The sequence below is a fragment of the Embiotoca jacksoni genome, unplaced genomic scaffold (assembly GCF_022577435.1).
Source record: "Embiotoca jacksoni isolate LCO1_2020_lvr unplaced genomic scaffold, fEmbJac1.0.p SCAF_7, whole genome shotgun sequence".
NCBI lineage: Eukaryota > Metazoa > Chordata > Actinopteri > Embiotocidae > Embiotoca > Embiotoca jacksoni.
Window position 1 is genome coordinate 6,580,344 of NW_027185425.1, and position 14,030 is coordinate 6,594,373.

General features: G+C 40.5%; 1 protein-coding gene across 3 annotated transcripts in view; it reads left to right on the plus strand.

Moving 5' to 3' along the window:
* The first annotated feature begins 7,296 nt into the window (after positions 1-7,296).
* The window catches only part of calcr (calcitonin receptor), a 58,838-nt gene continuing 52,104 nt past the window's right edge, over positions 7,297-14,030 (plus strand). For all 3 annotated transcript variants that reach the window (XM_069176112.1, XM_069176113.1, XM_069176114.1), the window contains exon 1: positions 7,297-7,625. The gene's annotated coding sequence lies outside the window, so the exon portion shown is untranslated. The remainder of the gene's footprint in view (positions 7,626-14,030) is intronic.

The following is a 14,030-nucleotide window of genomic DNA, read 5'->3' on the forward strand; positions in this document are numbered from 1 at the left end:
GGCACATACAAATACTTAAGCATAAAACAGCATATTTTAGGAGGTATAAGCTGTTCAGCATTTCATCCAAATGCTGACCATCATGACACCACATCTATTATTTTGAGCCTAATTGTAGCAACATATTCTCAAGGTCTCCTTAAATCACCAAACGACATGACAAATGTTTGAGATGGCACAAACAGACTCAGTGGTCAATTTTTAATTAAAACAAAACTCCATCTTGGACCGTTAATGGGCGGCAATATCAAACTGATTACAGAAGATGTAATGATGTTCAGATGAATCGATCCTGCTCTAGTTATTTCATTAGCTGCGGTACATTGGACACAGTAATTTTGTCCCTCAAGTCTCAATAGTGATTAATGGGTATTTACACTGAAACATGAGTCTCGTTTAAAACTGGATTAATTCAATGTAAGAGGCTCATTTTTTTTACTATTTGTCAAACAGCAACGTTGTGATATGATAACATTCACCAGGATACCTGATGACGCATCAACATAAGGTAGGTTCAGGTGTAGGTGAGTGGAAGTATCTGAGACGCCTCCTGGTGGTGGATTTATGAATCTAACCACAGAAACCACAGAAGGTGCTCCTGTTTTGGGATACAAATAAGTATTAATGTTATTTTAACTAGTGAGTTTAAGGATGTTAAATGAAAAATCTGGAAGTCAATCAGAATATTTTCTGGCTGCTTTAAGCCATTAAACTGCAGATATAACAGATTTTGCAGTGCTATCAGAATATTGGAGCAACTCATGCACCTCAGGCGTTGACCCAGCAGCATCTATTCTACTACAAGCTGTTTCTGTAAGGGCATCTTGTTTGCTAAAATGAACACAGTCTTCAAAGTTCTCTGAGAGGTTTGAGTATGAGAGTATAAAAAACACGGGAAGGAGCTCCAGCTATGGGGTGTTTTCTTTCTGTTTTGGCCACAAAACCAAATCATCTCGTGTTTCTCATCTAAGACACACAGGTCGATTGTCAAGCAAAATTCTGAAAAAGAAAAGCTCGTTTTGTGTTACAGAAGTATGTTTACTGATTTACTTCCCTGTTCATTATCTGTCCACCCCAGCGAACCCTTTGGTGAGAGGTCCTGACCCCCCCAGTTGTGTAAGTATGGAGGCCTATTAGCACTCAAAAACAGACCTTCCGACAGATGTTGAACTGTGGCCACAGGAGTAACATACTGCATACAAAATGTATATTCTAAGATCCACCGTTTTTTTTTAATGTCGGAGTTTGGCCTGTTTATAATTGTAGACGAAACATGTCAGCTGGCTTAACTTGCCCCGACATGGCATTAAACTTTCCCCAGCAAAGATCACCCGTCGTTGCATAAAGTGGAACGTCCCCCCGTCCCCTCCTCTCTACTCATCCTCTCCTCACACACGGAAGATTGATGCGTCTGGTGACGAGAATCTGGGCTGTCCGTCTGGCTGCCAAACCCATGTAGCAGTTGTATAATTAAACAATTCGGACAACGCCACAGTTCAGCTTCAGAGATGTTTTGGAAGTGCGTGCAGGTCAAAATTACGAATTGATTCCCAGAGAACTACTAGCTAAAAAAAAGAGCCAGGAGAGAGTTGTGTGTGCACATGCATGTAGTGGAGGCTTACACTGCCTCCATGCTCCTGCAGTCCTGTTCACCCTGCGGTGGCTCGGCTTGTGTGCAGTAATTGCTTTTTGAGGTGAATACTAATATCTACAGTTTACGATAGACCCTTTTATTGAGGGTCTTTGACCTATTGAAAGAGTCAAAGATTATTTTTAATTGACTGAAATCATATTCACGGTCCCCAGGTCTTTACAGTAACAACCCTGCTTTTGTTGATTGAAAATAGCATCCCCGTTGCAGCACATGAGTCATCGCTGTAAATAAATCCACTGCTTCCACCCTCCTGCAAATGTACCACAATCCTTTTTCATCAAGGTAGGGAAGATTGAAAATGATTTGAGCGGAACGAACAAATTCAGATATCGTTTTTTCCCCTCAAAGTCAGATGATGATTTTTTTTTTTTTTTTTTTTCCCGGTACAGTTGAAAAGTGCTAAAATAAAATAAATTAAAATAAAGATTTTAATCTGTGCAGGAGCTTCTTCTTCTTCCTCTTCGCTTGTGTGGTTCAATTACCAGCTTTCCAGAGGTCAAAGCCTTTATATTGAGCTCCTGTTCAGCTGCCGTTCCCTGAAGAGTTGGCAGCGCAACACATTGGCACAATTGAATTTGCTGCTTAATAATGGTGTTTTTTAAATGTATATTACATTTAGGAAAGCTGATCCACCACATGCTCCCCACGGGAGTGTTGAACAGGAGGCTGCAGACTCTCTGAATAAGCAGTTTGTATTTTAAACTGGAGGAGAGGAGCTGTCTGGTTTTTTATGATACTTGCTGAAGGAAATAATCGTCACATCGCTGGTGACATATTTTAGAATAAGAGCAGACTGTTTGAAGGGTGTTCTTATCAATAATTACGAACACTGCAAGGTAAAGGAGTTTGGATCCTGCGTGAAATCACAGTAAGCCCTCAAAATAAATAATGCGCAGTTTTATTGCAGCAAAGATTTTTGACAATTATGCATATAATTATTTGAGATCCCAGGGTTTTCCCCAAGTGTTTTCTCACTAAATGTAGCATGACATCGCCGGCACATCAGTATTGTAAATTTTTTCACAGCAGACATTTTGACTTGTCACAGCGGGAAAGATGATTATTTTTAACATAATTGATGGCTCAGATCTGTTCAAGTGACTCAGTAAACCATGACAATTACTGCAAACGACTGTCATAGTTATTACATAATCCCCTGGTTGTAATTATCTGAGCACAGTTGTCAGAATCATTTTCTATTCATTAGTATAAAAACAGCTGGATGACACTAACAGAGATGTCACATCTCCATCAATGCTTCCAACGTTTGAGGTTTGACTGGTGCTCTTTTAATGATATTATCGTAGGATGCCTTCTTCATCTGCTAAAGGTTAAAGGCACATTTGTGGAGAATTAGCGCCACCAACTGTTTGTCCTGAGGCGTGAAACTTCTAATAATTGACTGACGACATTTTTATGAGCATCTATTGACATTAACTTCATGAATTTGGCTGCAAAGCCAAACACAATAGCTAATAAATGGCCCTCCCCTTCATAAGGTGTATTATAAAAGTACGATCAGGCTGATGCTATAATAGTGGTATAAAACAAATAAAAAGTTGATCGCAATTATTTGTCTGACAATTAATCATCATTTAAAATCTCATAATCGTGACAGAACAACTATCACTACATGCAGATCAGCTTATGTCTTTAGTTATGTGGGAAGCGGTAACTCAAGTGTGTACTCATCGAAAAAATGAGAAGACAGAAGCTGGTTCAGCATCAGGTTGGTATTCAGCAGGGGTGAACTGATGGCCTGATATTGCTCACAGCGTCTGTTTTATTCGCTGTGATTACAGTCGGGAAATTCTGTTCACATTAGCGTTCGCTCAGCCACTCTGAAAGGCGGACTAATCAGCGTCCACGCAGTGGTTAAGTGCGATGACGTTACAGTTGAGTATTTTATTCTAAATGTGGTGCAGCGGTGGTAGAGGTTGGGATGGTTTTGTTGCATACAGATTGGTTAAAGCTGCTCAGAATGTTTCAAACTAAACCTAATGTGTACGCCCAGTAGCATGCAACAACTGCAAACTGTTCCCCATGAAACATACACATGCCCATATCATGTACCCATTGAATTTGGGTCTGGGAACATCAGGCTAGTAGACTGATCCAGAAAGGGAAAAGGCAAGAAGGCACTAACAGGGAAAAAGCAAATATCAGGCAGCCAGGCTAAAAGCTGAGGCTGGAACATTATGAATGATCTGACAAAGCGGGTAAGTGAGTGGGCTGGTGGATACTATATATAAACACTATTACATTACATTTCATTTAGCTGACGCTTTTATCCAAAGCGACTTACTTACTTACTATAGTCGACTTAAAGTCTATGGATCTGATATGAGGGTCGGGCAGATGATAAATGGTGAAAGGGGGTGAGGTCTACTGCTGGCCAGGTGAGAAATGAGAGGGTTAAAGGACTGTCCACATGTATGTTGAGTTATTTGTCGCTATAATCTGCTGTCCTACCAGCCGTGAAGTGATCTGTTCTTAAAACCATTCAGTATCCGGACTAAACACTTCCTCCTCTGAAGCTAATCTAAGGTTTTAGTTGCCAGATTTTCGGTTAACAAACAAATTACTCTCTTTTAAATTAGAAAGTCATTGATCAGGTTCATACAAAAAACATGAAACAAAACCTGAAGGAAAGGATGTTAAAAAAATAACTCTTACACACAACCTGGCAAACAAATTTTAAGCAAACCAACTTTTGAGGGCATTGCGAAGCATTACTTGGCTGGTTAACTGCTCAATGCCCCACTATGTTCACAATGTGGTCAATTGACTGCTCGTTGGTGCTGTGAATTCAGTGAGATTATCACAGCTTCCTCACTGAAAACAGTGGCCTGCTGCTGCTGGAAATGGGCTTGATAAGAGGGAGCCAAAATAGTCACTTATAATCGTTTGACAAATATTGAACATCAAAATATTGATTATAGTAGCTTCAATTTTCAACTATCAAATGTTGTTTCAAAACAATTGTGCAGCTTTATGTTTCCTTCAGCTGAACAGCAGAGAGAGACTGAAGTGATGATGTCAGCCAGAGACATCCAGAGGCGAAAACACTGCCGCCTTTGACAGACATCATGGTGATTTTAAATGAAAACGGGCGCATTTTCTGATTCACAGCTGGAAGCTGACATTAAAATCAGACATTTATGAGTAAAATATCACTTATAAACATCGAGTGGACACACATTACCGCAGCTAAAAAGCATCTCCAGTCAAGTCTTGATGGCGTTAACCACTGAGCATCATCCGAGGTTTTAAGCAAGTCCAAGACAAAAATCTAATTGCATTCCATCATGCGGTGACGCCCGATTAGAATCAGACTGTGCACAGATACCGGCAACAATGGCACCAAACTCCTAAGGCTTTCACTCTGGCTTCATTATCCTCGAGACTCACAACACAGCGGGTCCTGCAAAACAGGCGTCATTCCAGCTCCATTCTCCTCATTCATCCCGCACCGTCCATCATCACCACAACTGACCATAATGAGGGGATTCTCTGAAGATGACTTACTTTTTCATGGAAGTGTCCTCTCACCGCAATACCATCGCCAGCACGGCCTCAAATGTGACCAGTGAAGGTGGGTATTCTGCCAGGAGGGATTTTCTTGTACGACTATGGTGTTGTATGTCCAGAGGGACTTTAATCCAGGGGTGGAAAGAAAAAGAAAGAGGATAATCTGTCACTGACAACCTAAAAATGAGTAGCTGTCCTTTCCTTTAATTTTCATTCTCCTTTTTGTTCTTTAGCATGCTTTAGGGTTCAGCGAATGAATGCATGTGTGCAGACATACATGTAAGATGTAGCTGACGTTTGTGTCAGTGTTGGAATATTTCTAACATTCCCAAGGAGTCTGTGTTTGTCCACTCGTCTCCTTCTACCGGGTGGACGGTGTTTTCTGCTTGTTTTCGGAACGCGTGGCTTTGGAGATGACGGGCTCATCATGTCTTTCACTGTTATAATGTGTCATAAATATGCAGCTACATGTTCAGCACTGCCTTCGGTCTCTCTCTCTTTCTGTGTGTGTGTGTGTGTGTGTGTGTGTGTGTGTTTGTGTGTGTGTGTGTGTGTGTGTGTGTGTGTGTGTGTGTGTGTGTGTGTGTGTGTGTGTGAGGGGGGGGTAAGATGAAGAATGAATGTCAAATTTGTGAGGACAAGATGTGCAGAGAAACAGCTGGTTGTGTGAAGAGAAAGTTAAGGAACAACAAGACAACAATGAGAATACACTTACTGTTTTTTTTTTTTTTTTAAAGATCTCCCTATGGCTTTGGCTCCACAGATGTTGTTTGTTTTTGTGCACCGTCAGCTATCTAAATGCCAAGCTGGGCTCCCAAACACCAAATAACCATACCTCTAAAAATAAATCATCTGTTAGGTAAATGCACATCACATGATGCGTCATCACAAAACACTCCTCTTAAAAAAAAAAAATCCAACCAGATCAATAATGGTAGCCCTGTTTCAAATTAAAGAGACAAATAATAATTGGATATTGGACTGAGACTGAGTTAGAATCCATCAATAACTCCTCAGCTGTCAAGACGAAAATCAAAATAATCTGTAGCTTGTGTGATTCTCATGCTGATTTTTATTATCATTAACACATACAATGAAGATGTTGATGATGTGGATGCAGAAAAAGGGCAGTAGGATGTTGCAATAATGAGGTAAACCTCCTTTTAGTCTTAATCTTAGTTATCAATCATCATCACAACATTAAAATAATGTTTGGTGACGAATTCTTGTGTTTCCATCATGTTTTGGAGGCTTCGCTGCTGATTATGATCCTACTAAACAAAAGTACATCCTTATTTAGAGCTGACGTCAGAATTTAAAGTCTCCCACCACACAAAAAGTTCCCAAGTCTGTCTCCTAGAGTTGGACTTTCACACTGCAGAAAGATATATGAGGAGAGTTTGACACTGTAAGGCTGTTTTGACATTTGTGGGGTTAAAGTACTCCCTGCTCCACTGCCCATACTGAACACCAAAAATGTACTTTCAGTGAAGTGAATGTGTTCAGCAGTTTAACTTGAAGTGGAAAATATATCAGCAGGGATTTTGAAGAAAAAAAAAAAGCAAAAATGTGTCAGACATAAATCAGAATTTAAAGCAAAGTATTTTTATATAACATGTCTGGAGGTTTTTTTTTTTAAGGTTACGCCAAGACAAGGAAAATAGGGAACCTTACAGTCAGAGTGTGGCTGTTTCTTTGTGTGAATTGTCCCAAATTTTAGGACCATTGGTCAAATATTATATCATATAATAACATTAGCGATAACAGGAGGTTCATGACGAGAAAATGTGGTAACCTCTATACAAATAAGGCAATACTGTCTTTACAATATATTAAAAAAAATGCTCCTATAAAACACCATCAAGGTTATTTTAAAGTCTTTCTTGATGAGCACACACAAGCTGCAATGTGTTAGTAGGCTAAGTGAGTGTTTGAATACGGGGAGTCCAGAGTGGTGTCCAACCCGAGCGCACACACACTGTGGAGAGGCTGCTCCTCGTTGTGTGTGTCTTTAACACACAGACAGCGAGGTAAAGGCGAGGAGGAGCTCCACCACCACACGCTCGTCCGCGTAAACGGCAGGCTGTTAGACGCACTTGGATTACCAGGCAGTCAACTGTCACACCGCTCATAACGGCTCCAGACCGGTGCCCTGCCACTTCCTCTCGCCGGTCATTAATCCACTAATAAAAATTAAAATTAAAATTAAAAAAAAGGTAGACACCTGGGCAAGGCGGCGGTGGCTGTAGCATTTGATTGATTTTTATTGTGAGTTTTATCCTTGTGGATGAAAAAAAAAGTTGTTTTTTTTTATTGACACTGCGTTAAATAGGAGCGCAGAAGCTGTGAGTCGGTCTCAGTGGAAGGGCTTCTCTGATCCTCCTCAGCAGCATCGGATTCTCTCACTGGATCTGCAGTCTGTAAAATCTGTTAAACTAAGGTAAGTTACGGGCTGACGTTTTTCCTCTTTAACTTTTTAAAATATTATTATTATTTTGAAGTTCTCTTGGGGAAAAAAACCAAACAAGATTAGAGCGCTAATAGGATTAGATTTGTCTTTTGACAGTCAGTTTAAATCCCTGATTGTCTCATTTTACGTGTCGTTTTTTGCTCTGGTGAATAAGCACCCGCTGGGTTTTGCATGGGATGTTGCAATATAAACATTTTCCCGTGTTTATGCTGCAGATGTATTATTACAGCCTATATAGAGATGATGTTTAAATCTAAAAACAGATTAAGATTATTTGAAGCAAAGCATGAAGAATATGTCTCATTGGAAACTCAGTGGAAGGCTGAATAGAGTCTGCATTAGATATGATATTGTAATCTGCATGCATTATAGTGGAGAAAATCTTATTCAGTGTGTGTTTATTTTTTGGGGTGTGGGGGCTTCTCCTGAATGAATCCTGGGTCTATTGGTATTTCATGCTCAGATACCACAGTCAACTCCGGCAGCTCGGATCCTCTGTGGTGAAGCATTGCAAATTTATTGAGGGGTTTTCAATAGTGGGGCACAAACTGTGCAGATAAGACAGCTTTAGCTCTTTTAAATGTGTCTTCTTTGCAGCTAGAGAGACGTGAAAAAGTGTTTTACAGCTTTATTATTTATGTCACGCACAGATCCACGACATACACATCACAAGCGCATGTCTTCCCACAGACTCCTGCTTTCTCTTCAGTTTAATTAGCAGAAGAAAAATGGAGAGGCATCTTGTCACATTCCCAGCAGTAAACACACTGGGATGCAGACCGAATTAACGCCACACGCAATTGACAGAAGGAGCACATACAGTACACAGATTAAAGGTCAATGCATGCAACCTCTCTGCACTTGCTGTATTTATCACACAAAAGAACAAAATAAGCCAAAAATCTCTTCTCAATGCTGCCTTCCTCACTTCAACTAGTGTCAGAGACTCATGTGGCTGGCGTGTAGATGTCTGCAGCTATATTGGGATTCTTCTTGGGGGGATTCCTTTGTGTTTACATAAGCATGTTTAGGGTAATAGCTTGTTTCATCAGCGTTTTCATTAGAGGCAATGAGGAGAGAAGTGGTTTCGGTGAGCTGATATGAGTCAACAAGAGCTTCTAGGCACATACCGAACACCGATACACACATACTGCGCTATAGAGAGGAAGACAAGAATAGCAACAAACAAACAGTCAGACTGTCAGAGAAAGAGAAAGAGAAAGAAAGAGAGAGAGAGAGAGAGAGAGAGAGAGAGAGAGAGAGAGAGAGAGAGTCAGAAACAGCTCAGAATGAGCAGAGAGGAAATATGTGCAGAAAGGCAGGCTAAGATATGTACAGTGCCCTGCAGTGAATTGGGCTGGGTTGGCAATGTGTCCGGATGCTTTCTGAGTCTCCGAGACAAGTTCGTCATTCACCATCCCACATGCTGTCTGTCTGACTGTCTGTGTGGTCAGAGACGGGCAGGCGGGTGAGCAAGCAAGCGTCAAATTTGCTCCCCGGTTGAAGGAACAGAAGTGAGAGGTCGGAGAGTGAAAGAAAGAGAGAGGGGTCTGCATGAAGTGAAGAAAAAGGATAGGCGGTCCCTTGGAGGGGCATTGTGCCTTAAAAAGAAAAAAAAAAAAAAAAAAAAAAAGTGTTTACTGCATGTTTGAGTTCAGCCATCTCTCAAGTGTCAGAAGATGAATGGTGAAATGCACGGCTATGCAGCTTTTTGTGTGCTAGGAAATACAGTACATCTGGGATGCGGTGGCACGAAGGCTTGTCACCATGAGAAAATACCACTTGCATGCTGCACAAATGCACGTGCACGTGCACGTGGCTATGCTCACTTGGACGCACAGCTTCTCTCTCCTTCCTTGTCTTTCTGTCTGTCTTTTACACACAAACACAGAGCCATGTAATTGATACCCATCACTCAGGGAAGGTCAGCCGACTATCCACTGCCCGTTGTTATTCCTCAAGATTAATTAAGCTAATGCCCCATGTTTTATTCATAGGAACATGCAATGACCCGAAATGTCACTCCTCTCCATCTGGGTGTCGTAATTCACATGATCATAAACTAGATGATGCTCCTTGGGGCTCAGAGTGACACTTCTCAGGCTGACTTGGCAAAACAAATCAGGAAAATCAAGAACAATGTGAATTAACATGATTGTATAGTGCAGAGTCGTCAGGGTGGAAAAACCCTCTCTGGTGACCCCTCTGCTTAAGCCAGCTGGATGATGTGAACCACTTTGCCGTCATGCATGGAAATACTTACATTCGCTGCTTTGCAAACCTTTAAAGAGTAGCCAGGCTACATGTTCAGACAAACTGCATGATCAAGGACAAATGACGAAAAAAACCATTAGGGTTTAGAGTTCCCATACTAGCAAGCCATACATCAGACTTAGACAGATCCGAAGCTGTGTTTAACCTTTTCGATTACATAATATGTGCAGCTGCTTTGTCAGAATCAGAGCTCAGCTTTTACTTCTTCATTTAATTCTACCAGTGATGTATCGTTCAGCTTTACACAGCCGGGGCTGCGTAAAACGATGGAGACGTTTATGGAGTAGCAAGAGACAATAAAGTAGCTGAAACTATTGAGCGAGCTGGACTGGTTATAGGATGCGATTAAAATTAAGTGTTGCAATATGTGTAGCACAGCTGCAGCCGCTCTGTACGACTCTGTCCATCTTTTATGTTACTCTACGTTCTCTGTGTGAGTCAGATATGAACTTTACTCAGGCAAATGCTCTTATTCATGATTTGCCGTGAAGACAAGAGATCGGCTGTCAGAAAATTGAATTTCACAGTCATCTGTTTCAGTTTTCTCCGCCCCGTTAAGCTGTTTACCAAGTGCAGGTGGCTGGACGAGCAGTTTCAGCTGGAGAGAAGCTTGCCATATTTGCATGTGATTTGATACGGAACTTAATGGAACTCCAGAGAAGAGATGCACATGACATTAATAAGAGAAAAAAAGATCTTTAGTTCAGGTTGGTTGTTAATGTAACACAAATGGAACCCTGCAATTTCTGTGGTGATACATGTGCTGCTGCATCTATAGCGCTGAACAGCTGGAGTACTATCAATAGGTGGTGCTAGAATAGAGCATATAGCTGGTGGCTTGCAAGAGACAAGAGTAATAAGCTAGTGAGTGTGTATTTGTGACAAAGACAGAGATGTGGACAGATCCATTTCTGATGGGTTCCTATTTTCATTAGAATGTCTTTTTGTCTCCTGTGGTCTGTGATATTTTCCCCTCCTGTAATACCTGAATTCAATTTGCAGCACCACTACTCAAGACGTAACAGCTGCACAGCTGGTGGCAAAACGTGCTCCTTTACTTCACGGCCTGATTGAATGTTCCCTGTCTGATATCATGACGATTTGTTAGAAAAGCCAAGGAGCGCGCTTTTCCCAATCACCTTTCAATTATTTCTACTGTTTTCATCACTCAAGTTTACCTTGAGGTTAAGAAACAAAACAAAACAAAAAAAAAATCACATTACAGGCTTTAAAATGTAAAAAGCAATTTGTCAAAAAATTAAATAAATTCCTGTGCCGGGCTTACTACAACCTAAAGACAGCGGTTTTAGACGGTGAGGTAGCTCATTATCAAATAGCTGTTAGTCTGCGCTGAAGACAAATTAAAGCTCCTTTCAGATGTTTAATTGGGCTTTTAACACAAATTCGCTCCTCTGGAGTGGTTTTCACATTTCCACCAGGCTAAAAAAGCAGTTAACCCTGTTCAATATCCAAGAATTATCTATTCCTGCTGCTGTTCACAGGCAACTACTTGCAGACAACTGTTCACAGTTACTCTTAGAAATGTTTAATGTTGATAGGAAACTCATTTGCTCTGAATATTACTGTTAATAACTGGACACAAAGCCTTCATTCAGTGAGAAAGCACGGGTACGGCCCTTCAGATGAAGAGATCAATACACTGTATATTGCAGAAGTAAAAAATTTGGTGATTAAGTCTTTTACAGGAAAATTGTGTGGACCCCTCTGTAACCTTTTGGACAACTTTAACAGTAAATGGAACAAACACGTCCACATAAAGGATCTAATTAGAATGGTCATGTCCATACGCCTCTATTTCTTGCTGTCAGCACAACAACAGAACAAATAAAATTCTCTTTATCTCACCGGTATTTGCCGTTCATGTACTGAGATAGTTTCATTCTCCCCTATAATTTATGCTTTTCTCCATGTTCTGGCATTATTTGTTCACGTGTACTTACAAACTATTTCATTTTATCAGAGCATCTGCAGTTCACACGCCTCCTGTTTCTTGTCTTTGTAGTTTTTCTGGTCTTAATCAGAGGCTGGACTGACACAGAGATCTGCCTCATCCTGTTTGATTCTATTTTCTCCGTCTCTTTCTGTCTTCTCCTCTCTTCATCTCTGTCCTCTGTTGCTGCTCTGTCCTTTTACTCTTTGTCCTTCACAGTTAATTGCACTCTCAGTCTCTCCTGTCTTTCGCCCATCTCTCTATTCCCTCTGTCCTCCCCCATTTCCTCCCAATCCGTTCACCTTCTCACTCCGGCGGTTGGTCGAAAACACTTCCTGAGGTTTTTTTCTTCTGTGCCTGTGTGTCAATCTCAGATAGCTTTCTGTCGCTTTGGGAGATGTGCAGTCACTGAGCGCACATAACTCGGTGTTATACTGACACAGAAGAGGGAACTGTTGGCTTGTCTTGGCAGAATTTTTTTTTTTACCAAAGTTAAACCAGAGTTTTTTCAGTGTTTCAAGTAGGTTTTGTAGAAAAATGTAATTGCTAAATTTCAGAGCAGAAATGAAACAACACTTTTTGTAATGAGCTTTTTCCACTTAACATTTCTGTCTTTCTTCCCTGCTGTTTACCGGCCAGGTGTCCAGATTATCACTCCAGATATGCTTGGGCCTTTTTTTTTTATTCATAAGCACTGACATTTAAGAGTGACGCAGGTGAATATTTTTTTTCTTCTTTGCTCTCACACGGCACTGATGCATGTGTCTGCGCACGTCATCTGTTGTGAAGTTGCCATAGATAAGGGTCTTGTTATTAATGACAGGTTGTATCACACCTCAGAGGAAATTATGAAAAAGGTCATTGCAGGACTAGTTTGACATTTTGAAAATTATGCTTATTTAGTTTCCTGTCAAGAGTTAGGTAGGTGAGATTGGTATACCACACTCATATTGGATGTGGAACAAGGATAATTTATCTGAGCATGTGTTCATGCAATGCATTTAGCTTTATTTCATATTTTATCTCTATTTTATTTTATTAATGTCTTGCTTTTAATTGTAACTGTTCTTATGCAGTTTATTCCTTATTTATATTTTAAAATGACATTTTAACCTGTTATGTTCCTTAATATCAGTTTGTATGTGAAACACTGCATGTAATTCTCTTGCTGTAAAGCACTTTGAATGGCATGTCTTATATGAAAAGCGCTATGCAAATAAAGTTTATTATAGCTTGGCATAAAGACTGGAATCAGGGGGAAACAGCTAGCATGGTTCTGTCTAAATGTAATCTCTATATCAGTGTGTAAAAACAATTGACACAATTTTACAAAGCTTGCTTTTTGGCCTGTGGCAGCCTCTTCTTGGCCACATTCCATTTTTATACTTGTACAGATTGAAGAAATAAGATTTTTGGAAGGCAGATTTTATGTTTGTCCCTGTTTCTAGTCTTTGTAAGCTAAGCTAATCGGGTCAAACCATTTTAATGACCAGGACAGATAAGGAGGAGTTTTTTTTTTTTTTTTTTTTTTTGCGAGTGATAATGTGACAGACTAATTAATGGATAAAGAGTAAAGAGAAAGCTGGAAAGTACAGCTTGAAAATGGGGAAAAAAAATACAGTCATTCTGAACAAAAGACAATAGATTAATCAGAAATCATTTTAAGGCCCAAAGAGATATCCAGCAGGAGCATTAGTGACATATCGGGCCCCTCTGGAAGAACCCTGCTGCTAAACATTGAAGTCGAACTCTCAAGGAGCCTGACAGCAAAGCCTGCTGTGGTTGGCAGTAATTAATGTAGCTTATTTTTTTCCCTCCAAGGACAGCTCTGTGCATGCTGTAAATCTGACTTATTACAATATCCCTAGACTACCAGACCATTCAATGATTTCCTTTGCTGTTCAGCCCTTTTTCATCCTCACTTTGGCTCACGCTCCCTATGACTCACAGGGTTGGCTACAAGGTGTAATCACCCCCTATTAATGTTTCTGTGATTGATTGGTGGCATCCAGGGAAGGCTGTTGTGCTACTTCGCAGGCTGTGGCCAGTGAATTTTCTCCTTTTTCTAACACACTCAGTTTCTTTATGTCAGACGGTCTGCGTTTTAGTAATTCTTTCTGGAAAGCTGGTGGTGCAATTTCCACTTGAAT